General features: G+C 40.8%; 1 protein-coding gene across 2 annotated transcripts in view; it reads right to left on the reverse strand.

Annotated features, from left to right (window-relative positions):
• The window catches only part of ntm (neurotrimin), a 453,513-nt gene that overhangs the window by 406,559 nt on the left and 22,219 nt on the right, over positions 1 to 24,735 (reverse strand). Inside the window, exon 2 of one of the 2 annotated variants that reach the window (XM_037120274.1) lies at positions 8,278 to 8,416. The exons of the other annotated variant lie outside the window; for it this stretch is intronic. The gene's annotated coding sequence lies outside the window, so the exon portion shown is untranslated. The remainder of the gene's footprint in view (positions 1 to 8,277; positions 8,417 to 24,735) is intronic. 2 annotated transcript variants of the gene reach the window in all.

A 24,735-nucleotide genomic window follows, 5' to 3' on the forward strand; every position in this document is an offset into this window, starting at 1 on the left:
AATTTTGATTAATTGTAATTTGAATCTAAAGCTCATCAGAAACCATATCTTCTCATAGTTTAACCTGAAACTGTAGGTTTAGGGGAACGATGATTTCCCACTTTGAACAAGGCGCAGAATTAGATCTGGTGGGTCCAGTGCACCTTATCTAATAAAGCAATTATCTGTCTCTCACAAGACTGAAAGGGGGAGGAAAGGCACAGAGGGCAAGAGAGAATATTGACGACCAAGCTTCCACCTCTGTCTTGAGTCTGGACACAGACAGAGGAGTGATTGCCAAGCACTACACTAAATCCACTTCAAATTTATCCCTTTGATGGAAGCCTGTGACATGACTTTACAAATTCACTGCAAAGGGTCCAGCATCACCAATAACATGGTATGGTTGTGCTGGAAGACTTTATCATATCTGAAAAGAGGATATGACTTTCTAGAGCTTAAAATGTGATTTTAGTAATCCAGATTAGCCCCTGCACAGGTTTGCACATGTATTATTTGATCTGAAAGCCAAAATGATGGAGTGATTCATATGAGCACATGGGTGGGAGAGCCACTTAAGACAAAATCCTGATCGCAAACCTCCTCTCCAGCCTGCTGCAGGGAGTTTCTGGGGGATTCAAAATCAAAACCACTTAGGAGCTTCTGTTAATTAACCTTACAAGTAACTTGCTTGGCTTGCACAAGCACATGCAAATACCCCAACCCCACAAGAAACAACCCCACAAGAAACCCACATAAAAATCCTAAAAGTAGCCAACATAAAACCCTACAAAGCCAAAGGATTACAATTTTAGTATTATTTCTATAATGAAAATAGGAAATGTGACACAGTGTGTAAAAGCATATGGCAGAGCAGACAGGAGTTAAAGGCCTTACTCACTTGGTGAGATGCTCCACGAAGAACAGAATTAGAGCCAATTTTGGACAGACCTGCTCTGATACAATGAGCCCAAAAGTATGTTTAAAGTTCACTAGAGGCTTCCCGTGTTAACATGTGGTAATAACATTGCATGTGTTTGTTTTTATTTTCTGTAAGAAGAAGTTAGGTGATGGAACTTAAATGAGCTTTTAGTAGAGTAATAGGAAGCAACATGAGGTCTTAGTTCCTCTCATCTGTCACCCAACATTGAATTATTATCTCAAGTTTGCGTTGTATGGGATCTAATGACTCAGATTGTACTGAAGATTATGATGAGTTTGAACAGTTTTGTCTCTGTAATGATGGGAAGCTAAATAGTAGGCAAGTTTTGCCAGACCAGTTGAAGCACTTAAGTTATGATAATATATTTTCATTGTTGCATCTTAACATTAGGAGTCTAAACAAGCATCATGATGACTTTGTTTCCCTTTTAACAAGCATAGGCCAGAGCTTTAATGTCACTGCAGCAAAACCTGGCTAAATGGACGATCTTATATGGACACCCTTAATCTTGATGGATATAAATTATACAACAGAAATAGATTTGGTAGAGCAGGAGGAGGAGTCAGTTTGTATGCTGCAGTTAGCATTTGTGATGAATTTCTTATTGCCGATGGTCACTCTGATTCTCTATTTATAGAGAGAGATGCAAAAAGTAGTAAAAACATTATAGTTGGAGTAATTTACAGGCCACCAGACTCTAATATTGACATTTTCAAAAGTAATTTAGAAAAAACCCATACTGTATAAACAAAACAAATACAACATGTTTAATTTGTGGGGACCTTAACAAAGACCTTGTTAAGGATGATATTGTGACAAATGACTTCATTAATATTTTACATTCCTTTTAATTTTTTCCTACAATCAATACTTTCACTAGAGTTACAGAGTCTAGTAGAACAATAATCGACAATATCCTCACAAATTCTCACAAAGCTTGTATTGATTCTGGTATAATATTCTCAGACCTAACAGATCATTAGCATGATCAGTATTGATCAGTATTCACTGATCTTGTTAAGAAAGTTGATGATTCCCCCACTAAAACTAAAGTGAAGGTCTTAAAGGGATAGTTCGTGGTTTTTGAAGTGGGGTCATATAAAGTACATATCTATAGTCGATCTATTCCCTACCATAATCACCGATCAGTGCAGCCTCAGTTTGTAGAAGTAGAGAGCCACTTCAGCCCGGACGCTCAGCTTTGTACTGCAGTGAACGTGGTCCAGAGAAAAAGTGAAATAAACCACCTAAAACAGCTTTGCGTTGTCATCAGACCGCCCTTTCTTTTGGCACTACATTTTCTCAACCGTAGAACCTTCACATTAGTGCAGCTGGGCAACAGGCGATCTGCGAGTGGCGAAGTACAGTGCGAGGCCCAGCTGCAGGATGAGAGGTTTACTTTCGGTAAAAACGAAACTTAACAGTGTATCGAACCTCCGTATCCCTATGCATTAGCGCAACTGCATAGGGATACAGAGGTTCTACGGTTGACAAAAATGTAGTGATCTCAGCAAATGATATCTTTTAGGTGACAGCTGTCATAATAATGAGTAAAATAAGTAAAAAAAAAATACATTTCTGAATGTAACTAGTTAATTGAATAACACTCAACTTATGGAGCTGTGGACTCACATATCAGTAGCTAAGAAAAAGTGAATGAAAAGGCACTGTTCATGCCCTATAAAAGGCGTCCGTATTGGTATTGCTCTCCTCATATGAAGCATCACAAAGTAGAGGTGAATACTAGAAGCAGAACTCATCTAAACAAAGAGGGAAAATGAAATTGGCTGAAAAGTACTCTCAATAAATAAAGCAACATTTAATATTTTCCAAGTCCAACTCTTGAGAAGACAAGTACGAAGACCTGCCTATCAGTACCTGATCGCAATGTAGCTCTTCTGACCTTAAGTTGTTAATTTACACCCCTCTTTTTGCTCAGGTTTGAGTACAGGTTAAAAAAAATGTCTGAGTCTGGGCCTCATAATAAACCTGTCTCGGAGATCATCAAGCACTGGTCCTTATATATATATATATATATATATATATATAGAGAGAGAGAGAGAGAGAGATAGATAGATAGATAGATAGATAGATAGATAGATAGATATTCAATAAAATGAAATCCATTAGTGACTCAAGTTATGTATCTCTTAGGCAAGTTAAGTCTAATCATAAATCAGTTCTTTTACTGCCCAAATTGCTGCAGTCTTATCTGCTGAGTGGTCTTAATTATGATATCAATTACCAGGTTTATGTAACCTGTTAAAAAAGAATTACAATTAATATACTAAATATACTATCAAATCTACTCCTTACGTTTTCTCCCCTGCCTATTTTTGGATTGGTTGGTTGGTTGGTTGGTTGGTTGGTTGGTTGGTTGGCTGGTCAGCAGGATTACACAATAACTATTGAATATATTTCCACAAAACTTAAGGAGGATGGGTCTCAGAATAGAGCACCTTATGTGTTGGTGCAGATCCAGATAGAGGGACAGATGCAGGGGTTCTTCTCTCAATTTCTTTAACATTACAAGATAAGGTGTTTTTTGACATTAATAAAATACAATACAATTCTGCAGGGAACATCGATCAAACAAAATGGCACCTTTAAGTGGCTGGTATTATTAAATAATATAAATTGTGAGTACAATTTGATAGGGATCAAAATAAATTCGGAACTTAAATTTAAATACTTTTTATCTGATATTGGATAAGGCTCGATTGAACTAAAGGGGACTGTTGGGTCTTGGCAGAGATATGCGGTGCAGCTGTTCCCTCCATGCTGACTGACATGTGCTCCATTTATTCTTTGTTTTGTTTGTTTTCATATGTGTTTGTTCTACTTTGTAAAGTGTCCTTGGGTACTCTGAAAGGTGCTATATAAATTGAATCTATTATTATTATGATTATTATTATTATGTGGGAGTTAAATAAAGCAAAAATAAGTATTTTGCTGCTTAATGCAACATTACGTCTCTGTGTCCTGTTTAATATTTTCTTTGTGAAACAGCCCAGTTAGGCAAAGCCAAGACACTCAGATATATTTGTGTCAGCAGTGTTTTTTTTATTTCCTTCTATGGGCCACTGTCAGCATGTTTCACCCTATTGTTATCTGCACTTTCTCTTTCTCTTTCTCTTTGTCTCAATCGGAAGAGATTTTGTTTTGAATTAATAAGTGTTTATCTGATGAGAAATATGAGTGTTTCGTGTTTAGTAGTTCGGGGTGAAGTATTGAGTAGTACAGGTAACTCCCTGATGGAGCCTATACTCTCATGGTGGTGATGACCCAGCCAGTGGATATGAGGACTGGAGGTGATTGGCATGGCTGGTTTAACTGAAGGAGTAAACACCCGTAGACAGCAGATTAAGAAGTGGGAAGAGAGAGAGAATAAGAAAGGGAGAGAGTTGTGAATGAATGATTAATAACATAGTCTTCCTGACTGATCTCACACTGAGCTTCAATTTCTGAGGCTAAAAACAGCTAAGTTACAGACATTCAGTGCAGAGACCAAGACTATTTTGAACCCTGGAAGGGGATGTATGCCAGTGGTGACTCGAGACAACTCGAGGTGGTGTCAGTGCGACAGTGCTTAACAGTGGTGACTACGTGAGTGAGCTAAAGAGCAACACCTGCTGTATGGAAACTCTAAGAGGACTACATCATATTCAGAAATACAGGAACTCCCCAAAAACAATGCCACACTGAATATTGTCATATGCCAATTTGGTAGACGTTGCTTCACCCCCAAGTGAAGTTGCATATCATCAAATAAGTGAGTTAACTTGACTTTAGTCCAAGTCAAAATCATTTAAATTTACATCTCTGTTAAATATATACACATACACTGGCTGAGATACGCTGGAAAAAAAAAAAAGCTGAAAAGGTAATTTGTTGTCTCCTGTTGCGGAGTACTACAGCATCTCGTAGTACCATCGCTTTTTGCCACCTCCTGCCACACAAAGAATAATATGATCATAAGAATATGTTTTTGTAACAATTTTGGCTTTGCTAGACGTCTGAATGACTCGGACACTGCGCACCGCAGAGCCCATGAAAGTTGGCCCCAATGAATGTCGGGCTTGGGGCAAAAGTGAGGACACAGGCCAACGTCTGAGCCATGGTATTTGCCGTAATAGGAAGTGCACCTGAAGTGCCAAAGGCTGAATGTGTGCGGATTTGGATTTGTTGTACTAAATCACGCCCACATTGACCAGTCATGACCACCTTCAAGATATGGCCTTAGGATTGGCCGTACATCATACTGACCAAATTTCTTAAAAATCAGTGTAGCTGTTCGGGAGATATGAACTTGCCATATTTTTAATGCCCCCTAGTGGCCAACATTTGCCAAATTTGGATCATCCCTTCCCAGTGTCATGGTTACCAAGGATCTCAAATTTGGTGTTAATAGCATTTAGTTTGACCGAGATATCAAACAGTTTACATTTTTATAGCTAGCTACAGAAATTTGTTTGTTAATAATTTTCGCATTTTTTGACTGAGCAAAATTCTTTTGATAATTTTAGATGAGGTCAAGCTGAAGAGTGTACGTGCCAAGTTTCAGGCAGATGGGACAAATTCCCAAGGAGGAGGACGAAAAAGTAGGTTTTACATATGTGGCGATTTAGAAAACGAAATGTGCAGCAGAAGTGGGCTTGTCCTATGTCAGAAAACCCAGCTCTGTTCAGGAAAATGGATATAAGTTTTGCGAATGTGTTATTTGAAAAGTGGGAGTTACAGGCAAAAATGTGATTGCATCCATTATAGCGCAACCTAGTGGGGTGCATGTGAAATTTTTGGTATGGAAGAACTGTGTCCTATTCCATATGGACCATACAAATTTCAAAGCTCTCAGCATAATAGTTTGTCTGAAATTAATGTTTGTTGTTTATCTTGTAATAAGCCACGCCAACATTGACCTGTCATGACCACCTTCAAGATCTGGCCTCAGGATTGGCCCTACATCACACCAACCAAATTTTGCAAAAATCAGTGTAGCCGTTTAAGTGAGAAAATAGCATTTAGTTTGACCGAGATGTCAAACAGTTTACACGTTTATAGCCAGCAACAGAAATTTGTTTGTTAATAATTTTCGCATTTTTTGACCAAGCTAAATTCTTTTGATAACTTAATTTCCCCATCTAATTTGCATATTATGACGTCATATGGTGGCGGCCATATTGGATCATGTCATTTCTATGAAATACCTGATATTTTGAAAGAGTTGAACTTATTTCATCAGATTCATCCCCTCCATCCATTTGTTATGTTGTCCACACATCAAGTGAACAGGGAAAAAGTAAATTCTAAGCCAACAGTCGTAAACTAGAACTATTACTACACCACAAAACTCATGTAAACAGTATGTGTTTTCTTTTTTTTTTTACCCACCACAACCCACCCCAGGACACTTTTTCTGTTTCTTGTCTTTTTTTCTTCCCTTTTTCTTGTTTTCTCTTCTCTTCTCTTCTTTATTATTATTATTATTATTATTATTATTATTATTATTATTATTATTATTATATAACAGTAGGCATCTTTTAGCTGCAGAGGCCTTATCTGTGCCATCTATTCAGATAAAATTTTGCAGTATTTGTAGATTGTGGAGCCTCTCATTGCAAGGCACAGAGAGAATAAGAACTACATCCACCATTACCATCATCATCATCATCATCATCATCATCTTGTCCAGCCCTGTTCTGCCTTCCCCTATTTCCCCTACGAAACCCATCAGCCCTTCTACAGACACTTAGCCCACATCTCCCCCTGCTATCCCCTCTAGTGTTGTGAGAAGAGTTGGACTTGTGTGTTCTCTGTGCTTTGTGAACACTGCTGCGTCGCATAGCTGCACCACTGCTGCGGATGGAGGCTACGTGACCGACGCGGTAGAAAGAATGAACACTAACGCTGGTCCCAGTGCTGTTCTCACCACCCCGCTACTTTTACCACATCCATTCACTCCCCTACTGATACGAGTTAAGGGTTAAGAGCAAAAAAAGTAATTTTTTTCACTGTGAAAACCACAAATATGCTTAACGAACCATTTTTATTACTTATAATGCAAATAGAAATTGTTGTTTGCTAAATTTGTGAAATTTATAAAGTTATATGTAACTATTTACATTTAAATGCAGACAATGCCTCAGGCTCAGGTCTGCCTGAGCTCCCTCCAGCTCAATGAAGAGCTGCACTGCCTGCTCCACATTCAGCGGTCTCATTTTTTTGACTCATTAAACAAAAAAAACGACTCCACTACACACTAAACACACCACACTAAACACTACATAACACATTAACTATGCACTCCAAACACACTAAATGTCACAAATCTCTCATCTCTCAAAACTCGCTATCTCTATCGCTGTCTCTGTGACCGTTACTGCTGATTTCCCTCCCACATTTTCCCCCTGTCCCTCAGCAACCAAATCACGTGGCTTGCCATATCATTTTGTGATTGGCTGGTGTGGTGCCTTTTTCCACCAATAAGAATATGTTTTTTTTTGCTTGCACTTCCTGCTTGTGGACACTTTCGTGAGAAAAGCCCAATTTTACCGTCTCTTCTCTACCAAACGTGCAGCAAACGTGATGGCAACATTAGCGAAAAAGTGTGCCGTACATAATATATCGCAAATCCGGTTTTACTTGGCCTATCAACACAATTTAGAAACTGGTATATAGTTTGAAGTCTGCTCAAACACATTAAGTCAGAACCGAGACTCACACGCTCCATCTCACTGCTACGTCATCTTAAATTGGTCACATGATTTGGACAGGCTGGCACGTCAATTGACCTCAGAGGGTTAAATAACCAAACAATTTGTAATCATACTGGAATGATGAGATTACAGATCATATCATTTGTAAATACTGTACACTGGAAGATAATTTCTTTCTCTGTGCGTGGACTGGGAGCAGGTCCAGATGATCAGGGGCCAGAGTGCAGAGCAGAAACAAAGTACAAGGCTTGAAGTGCAATATACTGGCTTAACAGTGGTTATGATCTGGCAGTGTGAAGGTGGCAGGGCTGAGCATAAGAAGGCAGGCTGATTGCAGGATAGGGTGCAGCTGGGGGTTACCACTCTGCTCTGTCTCCGGCACACCTGACGCACACACACACGCACACAGGGGGAGAGATTGGGGGAAGAGCAATTAACCCCTGGAAGTAGAGGGAGTGGCTGAGGCAGATGTACTGTAACAGTGCATAGTTGGCAAAAGTCTCAGCCCTAGCAGGAGCACGTAGAAAGGCTGCGCGAGCTTTCCTCCTTGCAGCGGCAAGGGTGTAAGTGGTCCTGAGCAGAAGGCACAGCAATATCTCCTTCTTTGTTAACAAAGGCAGCATTTAAAAGGTGACATACCTGAAGAGGCATGGGTCAGGGAGTTATGGGCGTATTTAACCCATGACACCTGGGAACTCCAATGGGTCAGCTTGGCGTAAACTACAAAATGCTGGGCTGCCTCCAATTCCTGGTTGGCCCGCTCTGTCTGGCCGTTAGTCTGAGGATGAAATCCAGAAGAGAGACTAACTGTACAGCCAAGTGCTGAATAGAAAGCCTTCCAAACTTGGGAGATGAACTAGGTTACCCTGTCAGACACAATATCAGTAGATATACCTTGTAAATGAAAAACATGGTTCATCAGTCAGTCTCCCTGGAGGATGGCAGTTTGGGCAGGGGAATGAAATGAACTGACTTAGAAAATCTGTCAATGATTGTGACAATGATTGTGTTACCATTTGAAGGAAGAAGACCAGTAACAAAATTCAGGGTGATGTGTGAGGGCAAGGGCAAGTAGGTACAGGTAGAGGGTGAAGCGGTCCGGATGTGGGTTTAGTGAAAGTCTTGTTCCTGGCACAGACCGATCAGGCAGAGACAAAATCGTTGGTTTCCTTATCCATCGTGGTCCACCAGAAGCGCTTGCGGAGGAAGGCAAGAGCTCAATTCACTCCAGGGTGACAGGTGAGTCTGATAGAATGGGCCCACTGGAGGACATCAGAACGGACAGAGTCAGGGACAAACAAACAATTATAGCGATCGGTACCTGGATCGGGTTTGTTCCTCTGAGCCTGAAGTATGCAGGACTCTATCACCCAGGTAACTGAAGCAATGATGCATGAGGAGGACAGGATGGTCTCAGGCTCAGAGGAGGCTTAGGCGGTGAACTGACGGGAGAGGGCATCTGGCTTGATTTTCATGGAACCAGGATGATAGGTTAAGGTGAAGTCAAACCCTCCAAAAAATACTGCCCATCTGGCTTGCCAGTCGTTTCTCCATCTGGATGTAGGATAGATTCTTGTAGGCTGTCCATACAAATAAGGGCTGTCTGGCTCCCCCTAGCCAGTATCGCCACTCCTTCAGGGCCAGTTTAACTGAAGTCCCGGATTGCTAACATCAAAATTTTTAGCTGGAGATAGCTTGCGAGAAAAGAAAGAACATGGGTGAAGCTTTTGGTCAGCAGGAGATCATTGCGAGAGAATGGCACCTATTCCGGTGTCAGAAACATCCACCTCCATGTTGAACTGGAGGTCAGGATTCAGGATCCACCTGTCTGACAACAGGAGCAGAGTTAAAACATCACTTGAGATCTAAAAAAGCAGCCTCCTCCTGAGGGGATCAATGGAAAGGAGAGGAGGTGGAGGTTAAAGCAGTGAGTGGGACTGCCAGGCGACTATAGTTACGAGTAAAAGATAAAAATGAGCAAATCCCAAAAACCAGTGCAGTTGTTTCAGGGTGGTGGGTGATGGCCACTCTGTTACAGCTGTGACCTTGGTATTATCCATCTGCACCTGTCCCTGGGTGATGACATATCCCAAAAAGTACACAGTGATAATGTGGAAGTCACATTTCTTGGCTTTGACAAAAAGTTTATTCTCCATTGGAGTACCTGACGGACATGGTGCTGGAGAGTTTTGATGTCCATGGAGAAGATGAGAATAACACAAAATGTCCAAACATAACCCTGAACATATCATTTATGAGCCTGAAAGACTGCAGGGGCATTAGTGAGACCAAACAGCATAACCAAATACTCAAAGCGACTGAGGGGTGAATTGAAATCTGTCTTCCACTGTTTCCCCTTTCTGATGTGAACAAGGTGGTAAGCATTCCGCAGGTCCAGCTTGAAAAAATCTTAGCCCCATGGAGAAGGGAAAAAGCAGAGTCAATGAGAGGCAGAGGATATTTGTTCTTGACAGTTATATTGTTTAATCCCTGGAAGTCAGTACAGGGTCATCCTTTTTCCCCCACAAAGAAAAAACCTGCACCCACTGGAGAAGACGAGTGCCTGATGATTCCTGGGGCCAGTGACTCCCAGATGTGGTCTTCCATGGTCTCCCGCTCAGGGCGTGAGAGGTTGTACAGGCTCCTACGATGGGGTGAGGTAAGGTGCAATAGTTACCTGACCCGCTTTCTCCCTCCAATGCTCACAGAGACGATTGTCGATGCAGATGGCCAGGGAGATGAGTTCATCCACACCGTCAGGCTCCTTGTGTGACACCAGCTCATTGCGTCAAAAAACTCTGCAAGTGCCAAGGTTACCATCATATGGTTCAGGAGGCAACACATAGGGCTCACTGGGCGGGGATGAATCGCTGTGGGGTGGCTGCGGTGGGCTGGGAGCTGGCGGAGACCTCTGGGCGTGGAGATGCAAGATGTTAGCCAGGGTCTGCGATATCTCCGCTACCTGAGCAGTAAGTGTTTGCAGGACTTGACTATGTTGGGCTCGTTGACAGTCAAGGGCTTGGCAGATCAGATCCGGGGCTGACTGAGATAAGCCAGACTCCATGGGGGGTGGGGTGGAGTTGCGGTCTGCTTGGTTCATGCTGGTCAGATCTTACTGTTACGAAACAGGGAACCCAAATGTGGATACAGACAGGCGGTAAGAGGTAGAGTTCAAACCAAATTAGTTTATTGTAACAAGGTTGGATCTGAGGTCAGGCTGGGATGATCCCAACAGGGAGAGTCCGTGAAAGGGGAGAGTTCCGGAGGGGGGAGCAGTCTGGGAGGCTGGATCCAGAGCGTGGCTCACGGAGCAGATGAGGGGAGCAGGAGGTCGGGGGCGGAGGGCAGAGCAGAGACAAAAGTCTAAAGTGGAGATCAAGGTTACAACAAGTTCAAAGCTAGGAACAAAGTACAAGGCTTGAAGTGCAGTATACTGACTTAACAGTGGCTACGATCTGGCAGCATGGAGGTGGCAGGGCTGAGCATAAGAAGGCAGGCTGATTACAGGATAGGGTGCAGCTGGTGGTTACCAGTCTGCTCTGTCTCCGGCACACCTGATGCGTGCGCGCACACACACACACACACACACACACACACACACACACACACACACACACACACACACACATACACACACGAGGACAGAGGGAGAAACTGGGGAAAGAGCAATTAACCCCTGGAAGTAGAGGGAGTGGCTGAGACAGATGTAACATAGAGTGTCTACACTGAAATTGCTTTGCAGGTTGTGCAGCCAAAAATGCTTTAACTTCCAGAAAAGTTTACCCCAAGGTACAGTATATCCAAGGTTGCAATCTTGTAGAGGCACGTGGTTTATTTTAATGCTTATTAAAACATTTAGTCTATTCTCCCTGTGCAGAGGTAAGCTTATTGTGTGGACAGTAATACCTAATGTTAAGATTTAGGCATTCACTAAGAACGGTATCTAGCGTTTATTCGTATTTACCTAGACTCTTAACTCTGAGATGACCTAAATCATGACAATATAATAAAGACCTCAACAACATGGTACAACATTTGTTGATCATGATATTGGGTTTATTGGTGTAATCCCCTGCTTAGCTTTTGTCTCTATCCTCCCATCTCATTTTGACAGTGAAGTATGTATGAGAAAATAAGGGAACAGTCCTAAGATTAAAATACTTTTGTCTCATTTCTTGCTCAGACGAAATGTCTCTCTCTGGCCTGTTTACAAGAAATACATAGCAAAACAAAAATTACTAGCTTCTTGCTTCCTAATTCCAGTCATTTTGGATGGATCACACCTTTATACACTGCATATTTCACACTGAATGTACAAGTCTCCTGGGATGCTAGATACACACACACTACATCTATTATAACTGTAGATATTATATGATATTGATTTTAAAATTGCATTGTTTTGCCCCAAGGCCTCATTTGAATTACCCACTTTGTCAGACAGAAATCTGACAATGAGTCGAAGCAAACAAGCCCAAGGTTTATGAAAAAAAAGGTCCATAGCATCTCTTTGCATACTAATGGTAATATCATGTCCCAGTGTTGTGGTACCTGGTTGTAGAGCAAGAAGAACCCCTGTGAAAACAACTTCCAAGAGGCCCATCATCTGGCAGGAGAGTTACAGCGTGTCAGGAAGAAGTGCAATAGCAAATTCCATCGAACAGGAATGAATCATTTAATTCTCACACTTCCCAGAATTTCCTGATTTAGATATTATTTTAACCTCTCTGCTCCACTACCACAACATTGTGTCAGCCTATTGATGATCACAGTGTGGGCTTTCCTTATTTTAAAATGCTTTGAATATACCAATGAACTTGTCCACCATATCTGCTTTGCATGGGAGTGCATACACTTTGCAGGGGAAAAGCCGCACAAAAAGCAGGCATCATAAAGATGCATTACACCATTTATGATAAGACGATGTACCTCTCCAAATGTTTTTTTAGCTGACAGGAGCTGATATGGAAACATAGCAGTGCAAGCATTTTATTGGTTAAATCAGACTGAAACCTTCATCTTATCAGCCTTATCACAGCAACAAGCACCATAAATATTACGAGAGCAAATAGGCCTATGTCTATTTCCAAAACTGGGCAAGGTGAAGACACAAAGGGAGACTGCTTCAGCTTCAGCCTCTTTTATCTGGTGCGGTTCAGGACTCTCAAGCTAAAAAAATTATGGATGATGTCAGCTAGTGTCCAACTTCCCAAAGGGCATTACCAATGCAAGGCCTTCCGAATAGCCGCAGGCCTGCCTAAAGGAGCTGACTGTCCCAATCGGAGACAGATCAAACTGCATTATGCATCAGCCATTTTTGTAAATTACTTTAAATATCCTTGTGAATAAATTCCTGGATCAGCTTCATCATTTTTTTTCCACTTTCAGAACAAAATCCAGGGATTCCTCAAGATAGTGTCCAGTAGACAGACAAGAGCTCTTGCTTTTTACGAACGTCCCTTGTATGAATCACGCTAGTTTGTAAATCCTTCATTGTAGATCTCTGAAATAATTCCAGGAGGTTCTACAGCACTGTCAGTGAAAGTCTGATGAAGTTTCAGTACTCTTTACATGTGGTTCCAAACTTCTGACCCCACAATTGTTCTAAACTTTATCTTAGTGTCTGAAAATTGATAACCTAATATCATAGGTTTCAGCACAGCTTTGCCCCCTGTGTGTGAGGTTTTCCATTTCACAATAAAAGTGGAAAATTGCACTACACTGCCTGTCTGAAACTCTGTTTAGATGTGTCTCTTCATAAACAATCAGGTAAAGTCAGCTTTCAGTCATTATCCTTCTTTCTGTACAGGGACTTGAGTCAACCAGCACTTGGATTGGGGTTAATGACAAAATTGTTGGACAAGTAAAAAGAAAAAAAAAAAAACACTCCAGCCACAAGCTTTTTTAAGTATACTACATTGCATGTAACAGAATCAAAGATGTTAAGATAGATGTGAAATTACATGAAACAAAAAATAATACAAATGGATCTTAACTTGTTTCCCAAAATGTTATGATTATAACTAAACTAAAAATGATTTGTAATGTGATTTGCAGCAGATCTTACAATATTTTTTTTAGTAAATATGCAGACAATTAACAAATATCAAGAACTTCCACATGCAACAATGAGTTATCTGGTTGTGGATAATAAAGATAATCAAGCTGCCCCATCTCAGTGCAGATCCACAGTACTTAACTCAAAATCACTTCAGTTGGCTGACCTTGAAACTAAGAAGAAACAGATGACAGTAGATACTTTAACTTCATTAAATGTGTGAAGGTGCGTGGCCTAAGACAGTGGCAGCTAATTAAATGACATTTTGAGCGTTCCAACCTGAGCTCTCCTTAATATAGTTGAAGAAAGAAAGGGAGAAATTATATGTTAAGTCACTATTAACAACTAATTCCAGCTCTCACAGCTACATGGGTTACAGCAGTGTTGGGAATAACAGGTAATCTAACTAATTACTATTTCCATCGTAACAACACTGTTACTGTTACTGACAATTAAATGTGTTGCGTTACAAACTGAAGCTGCTCATTGACGCTGTTGTTGTCTGACTCGGCTCTCAGCCACAGATGCTGCAGCTTTGGTGAGGGAGGAGGGAGCGGCGAGTCAACCGCATCAGTGATGATGATTGGCTCTCTAAGGTAGAGTGAGAGTTCATAAGCCAATCAGAGGCAGTGTTCAGATTACACACAAACAACACACACACACACAGCAGCCTCTTACACACAAACTAGCAAAGGTGAGCTTCAGCAAGGCGAGTCCAGAGAGAAAGTTAACGTTTTCAAAGTGGAAGTACAGACACCACTTTAATCTCCATGTCCGTTGTAAGCAACTCTAATCTAGTGAAGCATCTCTGAACAGCACATGCTTCTATAACACTAGTGGCCAACAACACCGCTGTTGACACTGTTGGTGATGACAGCAGGCTAGGTGTGGCTAACATGAGCTCTGCTAACAAAGACGGACACCGAGCTGTCCGAGCAGCTAAAGCTGGATTTTTCTGCTCCAGCTTCATAAAGACTTGTGACACAGCTGAGCTGAATGCAAAGAGAACATGCTCCTGCTATAAACAGCTGACTCAGACTCCTTCAGAAGCCTCATTGGTAAAATACCGGGAAGAGCAGGTGCCGGTCCACCATGCAAGAAAGACATTTTCTAAATACATGGATGCTGAGTACACTAAAATGAATGCTGAGCTCAAAAGGGGGATAATTAAAAGTGATAGTTACTTTCCCTGGTAACTAGTTACTTTTATAGTGGAGTAATTCCATTACTAACTCAATTACTTTTTGGGAGAAGTAACTAGTAACTATAACTAATTACTTTAGTGACGTGCCCAACACTGGGTTACAGTGTTAGTGGGTGAGACAGACAGACTGTTGTCGCCTGGAGAATCAGAAAACAGAATGTCTTGCTTTTAAATTCAGCATCCAAGTAAACAGGTTAGAGCAGACACACTGCCAGAATGAGTAGCACCTCTCACACACGTTTCAAGAGAGGCTGCAGCATTGTGTCATCTAGAGTCTTTCCTATTTTTAATGAAACACACCAGTGATTATATCTACATCATAACATCAGCACTACTGTTTTGTTGTCTGTATCTGTGGAATACAGACAACAGACAGACAACAAAGAATCACAGGTATGAAGAGAATACACAGGGGTAGCACAGTTTCTTTTGATATGAAGCTGCATTTAAGTTAGTTAAGTAAAGTAGTAAAGTAATTATTATAAATATCCATGTCAAACTCCATGACTAAGCGGTAGCAGTAAAGCAATACAGCTGTCATGCACTAAACAAGCAGGATGTGTGAGCAACATGTTATTGTTATTTGACTAGAAGTGCAGAGCCACCTCACTGAAGTTGTAAACTTTGGTACAAGGCAGAGTAAACTTGCAGAGCCTCGGACCAGAGTATGTGTGTGAGATTGCGTGTGCAAATACAGAAGGTCTACATCGCTATTGTGTGAACTGTCAGTTAGCGTAGATTGGCATAAAGACTGGAAACAGTCCAAAGTTTATAAAATTCACCTTCTAGCGCCTCTAAAGCACACTAATAACATGCCATTGCTCATTTGATTAATATATTCCAAAACAACAGCATAAAAATGATGAGCTTTGGTTTTACAGGGCCTAAAGTGGTAGAAATTCTTGAGTGGGCCTTTCTGGAATTTGTGCCTGCTCAAGAGAGTCCAACAAACACAGTGTTAATTAGTGGGCTTCAGATGTACTGGTGCTTCCTCATATTCTGTTTCTGTCTTTATGCTAAGCTAAGTTAATTGGGAACTGGGAACAATCATCTCCCAGGACCTCAAGTGGGAGCTGAACATTAGCTCCCTCATCAAGAAAGCACAGCAGAGGATGTACTTCCTGCGGCAGCTGCAGAAATTCAGTCTGCCAAAGACAATGATGGTGCACTTCTACAAAGCCATCACTGAGTCCATCCTCACCTCCTCCATCACCATCTGGTACGCTGCTGCCACCGCCAAGGACAAGGGCAGGCTGCAGCGTGTCATTCGGTCAGCAGAGAAGGTGATTGGCTGCAACCTCCCGTCTCTTCAGGACCTGTACACCTCCAGTACCCTGAGGCGTGCAGGAAAGATCGTTGCTGATCCCTCCCATCCCGGTCACAAACTCTTTGAGACACTCCCCTCTGGCAGGAGGCTGCGGTCCATCAGGACCAAAACCTCACGCCACAAGAACAGTTTCTTCCCGTCTGCTGTCAGCCATATCAACAAGGCCTGAATCCCCCCTGACACTCCTCACACTCCACCTCTACCACTGACTCTACTGTCACACTGACAGCACCATAACTCTATGCGTTACATTAACGCTCAGCTTGAACTTCCTATTCATTTGCGCATTTTCATTTGCACATCATTTCTTGTAATTGTTCACTGCCAGCTGGTATGCTCCTTTTATCCTTTTACCCAAAAAACAGATTGTGTATATATATTTATATTGTATAGTTATATTTTCTACTTTTTAAAATAGTTTATATTGTTAATTTGTTATATTTTCTATTCTTTAAATAGTTTATATTGTTAATTTGTTATATTTTCACTTAATAGTTATTTGATGCATGCACCAATATTACCACAACAAATTCCTCGTATGTGTAAAATCGTACTTGGCAATAAAGCTTTTTCTGATTCTGATTCTGATTCTGATTGTGTGGTTGTTTTAACTTTAGATTTAGTGTCCAGAAATCACAGAAGATGTCAATGGAAGTGCTGATCATTAAAATTAGCAGCCTTTACAGCAAAGACAAAGAGTATGCATGTCATTGTTAAATGGAGGGATTTAATGTTTATCCTAACAATAGAAGAAAAGGCAAAAGACAACCACTGAAGATCAGATATGAAGATTCCAATGTCCCTGTCATTGTTGATGGCATTGTTTCACCTACAGACATCAAACATAATGCCATGAGCAGAATCTCAAAACTCAACTTTCTCAGCATTAACATTTCTACATTTGTGCTGTTCAAAAAATCTCCTGCTTGCATAGATACCTAGTAAAAACTTAATTAAACTGTTAAGAAATGGAGATTGAAAATTTTGAAAAAGACAGTATCTAGATAACACAAGATATGGGAGTGCACAGTGTACAATTAATATACTTCAAAACAAAGAGATGAAAGAGAAGACAGACTGCAAGCAAGAGTCTTTTATAGGTCTTTTGCTGCCTCTCGAGAGATGGCAGCAGGTGAGCCAGATGAGTAGGTGGAGCAGTCGGAGGCCAATATTTGAGACTGGATTTTAGATTGCTTCTGTTAAGTGGCCAAATAAAGTAAGTCACCCATTGAGGGGGGACGACACAGCTCTCAGTTCAATATTTTATAGGAAGAATGCCCTTAATGCGTTGTTGAGAGAAAAAGGTCCGTTAGAAAATGATGTGTTCAGAATTTTCTCTTGAATTCATCTTCTTTAAGCAGAAGAAAATATGCAGAATTAGTCTTGCAGTGCTCTTTTCTCTGAGGATGATTATGTAAAACCATCGCCAAAAAAGCCAGATTGACACTTGCTGAAACGCATTGCTGTACCCATCCATTGGTAAGACAGCACTAAATCAATGGCGCCATCAGCCAGTGGCCTGGGGTGGCCGCGGCCACCCCTACAAATCTGCTGGCCACCGCGCTGGCCACCCCACTTGCCAGTCACAAAAATATCGATTGCCAGTTAAACTCACACACCGTGGCAAGGACAAGGCTCAGATGGCGCACACTTAGCCAATCGGAGGCGACAAAGACGGTTCCTTCCACCCTGATTGGCTCATTGTTTAATCATGTCAATCACTCATTCATTCCATTGGTTCTGAATAGGTTGCAAACTCCGCCAGCATCGTCAGTCGTCATTGATCCGCATCGATCAGCAGCATCGACCAGAAGAGAGAAGACTATGAGTAAGTCATAATTTCTTTTGTAAAAAGAAGGGTGAGAAGTAATATTCTTCATGTCATGTGCTTTTTAAGGGCCAAAAGGTGCTGCTACAGCAACCTGTTAGACCACCACTGCTGTGCTTTTGAGTTAGCCTACGTAACGTTACAGTACGTAGCATAGTCAGCTAACGTTAGCTGCTGTTATTATTTCAATTTGCAGACCATGAAGAGAAAGTCAGAAGACATCGCTTCTTACTTTAAGAAGAAAATTAGCGCAGGAGGAGAGAGAGAGCGGACGGTTGAGCAGAGGCATAGTGATGAGGAGATGGAGGAGGAAGATGAGGGGGAGGAGCAGACAGAGCAGCATGAGCATGCTGGAGAGGGACAGTTAGCAGAGAGCACAGAGGCGAGGCAGGGGTCAGCAGCAGGTGTTGCTCCTGGACCAACAGGTAAAATTATGACAGTGTGCCATTAATAATGAAATTTATTGCTAAGCTAGATGCTAACATCATCTGGAGAAATGTATGTTTAAAGAGTGTGTTTATAAGTTATTAACTATGATAAAATCATTTTTATTTTGTTTGATTAGTTTGAATATAAATGCATGTAGATTATTAAATAATTACTATAGAGCGGGGCCAAGTATTATTATTACTATCATGATAATTATTTTAATGTCAGCATAACTGATTTTGCCTCTTGTTGCATCATAGATATCTCGCAGTCAAGAGCAGAACAGCCAAAACAGCCACATCTGCAAAACTTCCCGCGAACCCATCAAGGGGACAGAAGACGGTGTTTTTCAAATGACTGGTACAGCAAACATAAATGGCTGGAATATTCTCAAAGTAAGGACTCTGCCTTCTGTTATGCCTGTCGAGAAGATTTTCCAAAGAAAACTGTGTCATAATGAAAGGGATACAAGCCATGAATCCTAGCAGTCCCACATTTTGTGAGAAAGATGTAGTGTTTCCATTTGCCTCACAATACAACTGCAGCACTGAGGATCTGCAATATGAGATCCCCCAGCTCAAGCGCATTCTTGAGAGGAAGCGAACTAGTAGTCAGGAAACACCAAAGAGTTTAATGGAGCTCACTGTCTTTCTGGAGCCATATAGGGAGGTATTCCATGAGATGTTTAAACTGTGCAAAATTGCACTTGCATTACCTGTGAGCACCGCATCCTGTGAGCGCAGTTTTTCTGTGCTAAAGCTAATCAAAACAGCCTTGAGAAGTACCATGACTGATGAGCGTTTAAGCAATTTGGGGGTGCTCAGTGTGGAATCAAGAAGGGCTAAGGCCATAAATCTTGATGAGTTTGTGGATCTGTTTGCCAAAAAACACAGCAACAGGTGAATAAAGTTGTTCTGAAAATACAACTGCAGCATTGAGGATCTGAAACAGGAGAAAAAGTTGTTCTGAAATGTAAGCCTGGTAATAAAATTTGTATGTTTACAAATAGCAAAGTTATGACTGTGTCTAAAACATGTCAGAATCAGAATAAAGGGTTTCTGTTTGTATCTGGTAGTACCTGCTGTTTCTGTTTTGATTGCAATAATGTACACTGTAAGTGAATAATGATAACATAACTAGCCAATTTGAAAAAGAATCACCTAACACATATACATAGCAAAATAAAACAGTTATTATGTTGTGAGACTCAAAATGTTAACTGTACTGTTATTAGTCTATGCACATTAGATCATTAGTGACATTAAATATAGCATAATAAAGACAACAAGTTTATCAATAGGCGCTTCCTCAGGTTTTTCTGATAGTTTTCTGCCAGCCTATGTACTACAGTATAATAAAAAGACAGTAATAATGGCACTAATAAAATGAAATTTCTTGAAATTATGACTTTTTAGTTTCGGTGTGCCACCCCAAGATTTTAAGTGGCCCCACCTGGCCACCCCTATGAAAAATTTCTGCAGGCACCACTGCACTAAATACCTACAAATTAATTTGAAGTGTCCCTTGTAGGCAGGTTGGTTTTCAGTTCTAAATCATGTTGGCTTGCATTTATGTCTATCTACGTTTAAACACATTGCACATCTCCAATTGTCAACCATCGTATTACCTTTACCATGCTCTTCTCTCTTTATTTCATGTTGAGATGTGAAAATTGTGAAAATGTGAAATTGAGTAAACAGCAATCTCCAACCTGCTGCAGATATTTAGTCAAGGCCCAAATAGAGAGTTTTGTCATACCAGGATTTTTTTTTCATCACCCACAGGAAGGCAATGGCAGAAAATAATATACTGCAAAAGTTATTCTGAGGTAATCTGATCAAGTGTATCATGACTATGCAAAACAGCTCCTACAAGTCTTATAACTTGGGGGTTATTCTCTCTGAAATTGTATACAGCTCAGTATTGCATCCTGATGTAATTTCATGCTGTGGCCTTCAGTCATTTGAAATGATGCTATCAAACGCTATCTCGCAGGTACTTAAGTCTGTGTCTACCCTCTGCAGCTGAATCAAAAATAATGTTCTTTTATCAAACTGAGATGTTTAAAATTTTTCAGATTCCATTACTCTGTGATTCTTTTTCCAACTAGATGTCTTCACTACATAAGAAAACCAATGACTTATTATTATAAAGTTTTTTCAAGTCTATTTTATAAATTTTAAGGTCCCATATTATGAAAAACACATTTTCTCAGGTCTCTCTCTATATAAGCTGGCCCTCCCTGGGCCTGCCAACTCCCAGAATGAGGAAAGCGAATGAACCCTGCATAGTCTCTACAGCTCACCCACTGGTAAAACGGCGCTCCTACAGGCTGTTAAGATTCAGGATGGCATCGATGTACTATGCAATGGCGTTTGAAGTTTAATAATATTATGATGGAGCTTGGTTGACACAGTAGAAAGTAATGGCAGTTACTCCAACAACACATAGAACAAACTAACATTATTCAGACACACTAACCATTCTGAAACGTCGTGCTGCAGCCGCAGAGTCTGTACTTCTTCAAGAGGCTCTCCTTCTGGGTCCAATTCTGGGTCAAACTGGTATGGTTGACCGACAGCATCTCAGAGAGCCATAGCGATACATCCACTGTAAAACATTAGCGCATGCTACCAGTAGCGCAAGCAACACTGTCTCCCTGAGAGGGACGTATAGCAGGCAAGGCAGGCGTTGACAGACTCTAGCATTTAAAGGAGCAGGCACAGAAACAGCCTGCACTATCTGACCACGGATGGTTTGGAGCAATGCATTTTGAGTACAGTGTTTTTGGACCTCTGACAAATTGATGACAAACAGTCTTGAAACATATTTATCTGAAGCCTCCCCTCCACTGATGATGTTTTTGGCTTAATGTAATTTCACTTGGATGTTTGAGCAAATGACCGGGTTTGAGGTCGATGTACTTTGAGGCTGTTCAATTTCCATTTCAAAGTCCAAAAACGAAAAACGGAAAATGGCTTTTTTGAAATATTAAAAAAAATCAGGAAATGAAAAACAGAAAAGAGACTTGTATCCTGTTTCTTGTTTTAAAATCGTAAACCAAAAAATGGGAAGCAACTCATTAACTGATTGCAGGTGCTGTGCTCATTAATAGAAATCGGGAATTACGATAACAGTGCTACTTCTCATCTCAGATTTTGCTGTAGGTCTTGTTTTAATGACCTGGAAGGCATCGTAATCTCTAGGCTACGTCTGTTTGTGAGGTGATCTCAAAGTTCAAAGTTCTCATGATGTCTTTACTGAACAGTCACCAAAAGTGCCTGCTTGTTGCTTTAGCTTATGTAGGGCATCCTCCACTTCCTTCCCCTCTTTTAATGGGGCAAGTCCTAGTCCGTTTCTTCGCCTCTTGAGCAAATTGACAACTACCTCAGTGGTGGATACTTTTGGCTTACTGGCATAACGCTATTTACTACGATTCACAAGTCATAAATTTGATCATACTGCCAGTTTGACTGAATGACTGAATTCTAAATAAACCAGAGGGTTTACAATTTGATCTATAGAATAGTTTATTAACAAAAAAGTAGAAATGTAAACATTTAACTGTGCAAAAAATATCTGACTAAGTTGTTTTACAATTCAAGGTAAAAATCTGAGTAAAAATGCAAAAATTTCATAATGCAAAATTGCATGATGTTAACATTTACAACTGTATAAACATCTACCTTAAGATAACAATAGAATTTAGCTTGCCTTGTAACATTAGTAAGGTAAAACAACTCAAATACAGTACCTTTGACAGAGATGTTTGCATCTAAAATGTTCAGGCAACATATACAAAAAAACTGATCACAACAGGCACAAGGGTTAAGTACAACTGAAAAATAAAGTCAGAAACAGAATCAGAATCCTTTTATTGTCATTGCACAGTGTACAATGAAATTGTAGTAGCATCCAAGTATATACACAACATACATATACAGTAAAAAGTACAAGGCAGTAGTGCAATGTAAGTATAACAAATAAATAGATATGTACAGTTTTGTTTTTTTTTTACAATTATTGCACATTGTCCTTGAGTGCAGCGCTGCTGCTTGATGTGCATGGTGGGAGCACCCGCCCCCAAACACACGCACACAGTCAACTCCCAAGCTCCCCATGGGCGCCCCGCCCCCCCATCTCAGTGGTCTGTTGGATTGCGCCCGACGAAGTTTCACAGCAGGCTGTCAAGTCCATTTAAGTCCATGTTTAATCATTCTGAAATACGGGAAATGTGCTGGTTAGCCCAGCATACACCTCAAACTAGCTGACATTATTGCTAATGTTAGCAAACTTAATTATGTTATAACTTAGGAGCAAGCTAAATTGAGATTTTACTGTTAAACATTATCTATGCATTTTACAAGTGACTGACGCGAGCTGTTACTTTACTTTAGATATTGAACCGTAGTTTATGGTTTATTTTGATGTGAGGGTGGTCAGTGCTTTTTCAGTAACAGTTAGCAATAAGTGCACAAGGTAGGCTAACAATTCCTCTTGCTTCAGACCATTTATTACTGTGTAGCGTGTGGTTAATAGTCTGTATCCAGGCATTTAGCAAAATTTACCTAGAATAGTGTCATTTGAGAACGCATATTTTGGCGTTAGCAATGCATAACAAACCCACGACCATCTTTAAGGATTGTCATTCAGTAGAATTCAGGAGAATGTAGGCTACAGTCTAACACAAATTAGGTGAGGTGTTGGATGTGCAGTGGGACGGAAAATGTCTGAAGAACTCATACTTTCAGTGTTAATGGTACAGCTAGCTTAGTTGCAGCTGAATGTGACAGAAGCTACATGACAAAATGAACTGGCATTTTGCATTTATGTCAGGATGCAAAGGCATGGATGACATCTGCCAGTGTATTTAAGTTGTATTCAATTAAATGGTAAAATAATGTTTAAGATTCAGAAATGTAGTCTTGTGGAAGGTGTGTCATTTTGCTCTTATTCCTGTAGGTAAGATATAAATATAAAATGTCATTATGAATGATATAAAGCAAACTTTATTGTTGAATTGTGTGCAACATTTCAACTCATTCTATTATGCTTTTTTATATTAGATTAGATTAGATTTATCAAATAGTTGATAAATAAGTAATAAAGGAGGAGAGCTCCTTGGCTGCATGCTTTCAGTTTTGAATGTTGATAATCGTTTTTGGTATAAGATTATTTGCTTGAATATTTTGTCTCTTTCTATACCGATCCTTTTTCTTCATATTTCTAAATTAATGCAGGCTCAATGCGGAGGAGCACATGGCCAAGAGGAAGATTAAGATGATGAGCAACCATCTACAAGCAGCTCAGGCACACATCAACTCCAGCCAGCCAGCAGGTCTGTAGACTCCACTACAGTACCAAGCCCTGATCAACCACACTCAACCAGCAGTTTAGGGACAGATACACAGCAGAGAACCACCACCCCTGAAAGCAGAAGTCCTGTCATTGAGAGTCCATCAGCAGGTGACAATGCAGAGACCTGTGTGACCTGTCCTGTGTACTGTCTTTACAAAGTTGTTTTTCTTTTTTCGTTTTATTGTTCTTAGGTGTTACATGGTGATGCTGCTGTTGTGTTATTGGTATTGAGTTATATGTTTGGTAATAAAAAGTTAAAATGGCAAAAACAAACATTTTTTTCTCGGGGTGGGGCATCATAAAGGAATTATGCCTAGGGCACCAAAATGGCTAGCAGCAGCACTGCTTGTGTGTTTGTGTGTGTGTGTGTGCTCCGCTGAGGCAGTGGGATGAGTAAATGTCTCTGAGGGAATCAAATCAAATCAAATCAGCTTTTTTCATATAGCACCTTTCATACATGTACAAATGCAGCCCAAAGTGCTTTACATTAGAAGAAAAGAAAATGAAACAAACCCCCTTAACATCCCCACTCCCCGCACCCTCAGTCATGTAACACACACACGCACACACACACCCTTGAGCACACAGCATACTAAACCCGCCCAAGATAAAATGGAGTATGGCTGAGCACTGATAGACAAGTGAGGAAATACCATCCTATGGAAGCCATCCCCACCGAGAGCCGTCCAAGCCCATGACTACAGGGGATGCCACCACAGAGACCACCCCGACCCAGACAGATAGGGGCCAATACCACGGCTATAAAGACCTGGGGCAGGACTCCCCAACTATCAAGGCCTGGGCAGCCCCCAGGGCGGCACCCCCGCAGGCAGGCCAAACAGTGCTCCCGGAGAGGAGGGCCCGCATCAGGAGAACACTGGAGCTGGAAACTA

Source organism: Acanthopagrus latus, chromosome 13 (assembly GCF_904848185.1).
Source record: "Acanthopagrus latus isolate v.2019 chromosome 13, fAcaLat1.1, whole genome shotgun sequence".
In the NCBI taxonomy this organism is placed as follows: domain Eukaryota; kingdom Metazoa; phylum Chordata; class Actinopteri; order Spariformes; family Sparidae; genus Acanthopagrus; species Acanthopagrus latus.